At 25.9% G+C, this 5198-nt stretch overlaps 1 pseudogene; it reads left to right on the top strand.

Moving 5' to 3' along the window:
• Window positions 1-3878, top strand: part of LOC105623427 — a 17324-nt pseudogene extending 13446 nt beyond the window's left edge.
• Window positions 3879-5198: the final 1320 nt, after the last annotated feature.

The raw sequence follows: 5198 nt of genomic DNA, 5'->3' as shown, positions 1-5198 counted from the left end.
TCTCTCTCTCTCTCTCTCTCTCTCTCTCTCTCTCTCTCTCTCTCTCTCTCTGTATAATATCATAAACTCTGTATAATAACATAAATTAGATTTTTTTAATTAAAGCATTAATTTCTGTTCTTATAAAGAAAAAGAAAAAGAGAAGAGATATAAGAATTTTATATATTTCATTTGCTTAGGTAAGACTCGCTTTGGATAAAACTATTACCGTTTATCTTTCTCTAAGAGGAGGTGACTTGCAAACTAGAAGACAGTCGACCCTTAGCGGCGGTCAACCTCAGCGAATAACTTCGGGTAAATACAAAAATCAATCCATTTTTAAAACGAATATTTGTTTGAAAGTATACATTTTATATTAAAACAAGCGACAAAAATTCGAATAGCAAACAATTTTTTCTCTAATGAGAATCATGTTAAGCTTTTTAAAAATTGATTTCGCATTATTATCTGTCGAAGACATAGAATATTCCATCGAATAAATATCCGCAAAAAAAAGAAGTACAAATTCTGCTTCGGGGTAGTCAAGAAAATAGCACGAATAATCTAATTTAGCGTTTATTTTTCAATTTTTTTCAATTCGTGGCACATTATACTTACATATAATGAGCCAAATTTATTGAGGTAATCATTAATTCACATTCTTTAATGCTCAATATAGATTTATTATCAGATATTTTTAATATGACACTTAGAAATAAAAAATGAAGTTTTAAAGTTTTTAATAATATTTTATTATTTTAAAAATAATTCTATTGCAATGATTACAAAGCTCGATTTAATTAAAATAAAGGTAAAATAACATAATATAATATAAAAAGTAACATAACATAATTTAGATAATTTTTACATTTTTACATTTTTACATTTTTTACTTCACTCGCTTGGTTACTTGTTTATTCCTTAATTTTTTGTGTTTCTTTTTATTTCTCTAAAATTTTCGCTATTTGGAGCACGTCGGTGTACCGTAGAATATTGATTGAAAAATTCTGGCCTGAACACTTGTTGAATATTTATAATTGATACTTGTAAATTATTTACATTTGCAATGCGATCTATAATGCTGAAGTATTATCTGACAAATTAAAATTCTTTATAATTTAAAAAGATATATGATAACTTTAAAAGGCAAGCAACTATTGCTTTATTCGATGCGTATTTATAAACGCTTATTCCCTCTATCAAAATATTTTTCATTTGTAGAATAATTTTTAGTAAATTTCATATTATTGTGCGATGCTATTACATATAATACTATATAAAGGCAATACTATATAAAGGCAATTGCAATATGTTATTTGTACAATTCCCATTAATGTATTTTGGATGGTCGCAGTTTAACAGTTCTGTGGAAATCTTCTATAATGTCGGATTACGGAATAATAAGTCGATAACGTATTCTTATTGAAAAAACTTTTTTTAATATCGCCGAATGCTATTTATTAATGAGAGTACATGTTTCTCCTTCAAATGGAGATTTCAAACGCTTTAAAATACTTTTTAAAATATCATTCTCTGATCATTTTTTTTGCAAAAAAAACGTAACTTTGATTTTGCATAATTCTTTTCAGCACTAATTTTAAGTGATCTTTTAGTTTGTTGAGTAACATATAATAAATTCAATTATTATAAAAAGCTTATTCATTGATAAATTATTTTTTTGAAACCTTTGAAAATAATTGATAGTTTTTCATTTTCAATAATCACAATATAGTCAAACGTTAATCGTAAATTTTTTATTAATGGATTGATAATTTATTTATAGAATTAGTACAATTAAAAAAAAATACAAAAGGCAATATGTCAGATGAACACAAAAAGATTACGACCCAAGTAATATGTACCTATTTTTATATTTCTATTCAAGAATCTTCCAGTCCATTTTCCAATCAATAATTCTTATAATATCGTTAAATAAATAATGATATCACAAAAATACATTTTGCAATATAAAAAAAATTTTTATTCAAAAACTTTATACTGCTTGACTCAAAATATCTTTATATAGTAATTATTAATTATATATGTATATTTTAAGCTTTAGCAGCATCAATTTTAAAAAAAGTATTTTGCTTACATATTACAAAACAATTTGATTTATTATTTAAAAGCGTTCTATAACAATAGAAGTTCTTAGTATATCCATTTAAAAATAAGTATTTCTTTTCTGTAATACTATCATATTTATCGGATCATTGGAGTAGATAATCGTATTCGAGCGACGTTATTGCCCTATCATAATAAATTAAATTCCTTCTTGGACATCGACACAAAGAATTTATATCAGAGCTCTTCAATTTTTACGTTATCTCTCTTCCTTCTTTCCCTCTTTAGGGTTTTGAGGTAGATCATAATATCATACTATGATATACTTTGTATGATTGCCTCTGTAAGTCAGAAATCTAATCGGAGGAAAAAGGAAGACGGATTTCATAACATAAAATGCCCGAGTTGTGGAAGGCTCTGCCTTACATATTAATGATAAAATTTTCCCTGAAAATTATATATTAATCTTTAAAACATTAAATTGTCTCATTCTTACGTAAAATACGAAGGACAGAAAGATATTTATCACTTTTTATATTTGTTCCTTGTATTTTTTCTTAATTTTTTTCTTAAATTTTGTAGAAAATTTGATTTGTGCAAAATTTAGCTTTGTTATAGAATTTGAATAAAAGCGCTATTCCCAATATGTTTGCTGTCTTTGTATTACAGCGATCGAGATGGAAGAGGAAGAAACGAGACCTATTGGGTTGATGAGACTGTGCTGTCGGGGTGAAAATATCCCGCCACCGGATCGATCTGTCGAGTAAGTAATAATTGAGAAAGGCCTCAAAAATCAGCGTCGATTTGTCTATTCTCTAATCTTACATAATTCCACTTTGTGTTACAGAATACAAGAACAGAGACATGAAAAAAATTGAATGCGTACTTTCTCGAGATATTTAGGAGCTACATTCTGATATATTAATATTGTACAAAGAATAATATTGTATAGAGAATAATTATTTTTATTTCTTAGTGCTTTAATTTCGTTCGCCCCCCCCCCCCCCTCTCCTGCTTACTTGCGCAAGGAAGATAATAAGTTCCCTAGCATAATTTACGTTGAACATTTCCGATGTGCAAGCAATTATGTAGCAATATTTGCTAATGTATTTAGTATCAATTGTAACTTTAATGCTGTTTATATTTTTTATCTATCAAGTAAACAAATATGAAACAAATTTGTCTTTTATATCTCACTTTCAGAACGAGAAAATTCCAGCGCAGAAAAAGATGAAAGAAAATGACAATGTATTAAAATTCTCAAGATTACATCCAGCTTGTAGATACTATTGAAGTAATAGCTTTTGCTCTACCGCTTTTTATCTTTTGTTATTTCTAGTCTTAATATCTCCCGTGAATAGAACTTATCTAAAGCCAAATAGAGATTACTTTATCTTTTGCTTTATAATTAGAGCTATGTTATCAAGTTAAAGTTAAATTTGTTTTTAATCAAATTGTAATCGTTTTTTGAAAAAATTTAGGATTGAATTGAAAAGAAATATTAGAAAGAAATGTTTTAAATAGAATATTATTCTTAAATTTCAAAAGTTAATTAAAGGCTCTGATTTGAAATATAATTTAGCTTGAAATTATATCTTGTACATGTGGTTTGCAAAATGTAATTTTCTTAAACTGATTTCTATAAAAAACAATATTTCTTCACGTTTCAGGACAACAATTTAATCATAGTAAACGCGTAAATCTCTCGTCTGGAAGTCAATCTGATAGTAAAATAATTTCTTGGATCGTTATCAATACTACATTCGGATTTTCGATCAAAGCAAACCGATTTTCCTTTGATGCAGAGTGACACAATATGCATTACATCACAGTAACTGAGGCGGAATTTTCTCATAAGAATCTACATTAAGCTAATCTTGAAGTCCGGTAATGTAATGGAATCTATAACATTTTCTCTTGTAATTATGTAAATCAGTGATGCCCAAATTTTCCTAAATAGATTATAAACATTTCAAAAATTTCTTTTCTGTTATACTTAAATAAAGCAATGTTTATTTGGAATAACTAAATGAATTAATATTTATTACATTAGCTTATTTTAATTTACATAATTTTTAAGATATTATAGATTATTTTCATAATTTTTTAAGCTAAAATTATACTGCCACATATTCTCATTTAATTTTGATTATATTTGGAATTACAATGTATTGTAAAAAAGAGTTACGATATGAATCATTTGGACAGCATTGATATAATCTGTATTCAGTAATTATCAAATAATGCGATTTTAAAATTCGTTTTAAACCAAATTACTCTAAGATAATTTAATCATTTAGCAAAATAATTAAAAAATTGAAAGTTATTTTAATAACAAAATTAATACTTACAAAAATATTTTATTTATTACTAAGTTATAACTATAATTTTATTTTAATATAAAATTTAATATAAAATTGATTTATAAGACTTAATTGATATATTTAATATGAAAAATGAAAAATATTTTATGTGATAGCTTCTGAGAAAACTTTAAAAGAGAAACTGTAAATTTGATATAGAATTTATATTTGAAAAAATAGAGTTAGCGCAGTTTAATTTTAATAAAATACCGTTTAATTTTAATAAAATATTTTTGTAATAAATCAAGTCACTGTAATTGGGAATGATATAACGCGTAATTCATTTTTTTAATCATGGAAAATTTGGAGCAAAAGAGAATAGTCGAGGATCACAGAAAACGGAAATCCGGCTTACTAAAAGATTCTGTCTACGTCAAAGGAAGCTATCAAATGTGATTTGACCTCGGCTAAAATTGTTTACTCGTTATCCAGCAGAAACCTGCTCTTTGATACTTATAATTAGTGGCACGGATCAAACATTTGCAACTAAACTGTGCAGTTAAACTATGAAATTTAAAGGTTGCTCTATTAAGAAACTTTGTAAAATACTTTAATTAATTCTAATTAAATCTGATTAATATCTAAGATATGGAATATAGAAAATTAAAAATCTTAACATGTTTCATTTAGTATCCGGCCAGGTATTGTTTTTTTTATGTGTGTTAGATTATTGCAATTTTTGGATAAATTTGATATCTTATCAAATATATCGAATGATATAATTTTGTTAAAAAATTAATTTAAGGCCGACTTTCAAACTTCTGAACAGAAAATTTCTGAAAAAATTATAAC

The sequence above is a fragment of the Atta cephalotes genome (genome assembly GCF_000143395.1).
Source record: "Atta cephalotes unplaced genomic scaffold scaffold00057, whole genome shotgun sequence".
NCBI classification, from domain to species: Eukaryota; Metazoa; Arthropoda; class Insecta; order Hymenoptera; family Formicidae; genus Atta; species Atta cephalotes.
Note: the sequence above shows the minus strand (reverse complement) of the source record. Positions and strands in the feature narration are given on the sequence as shown.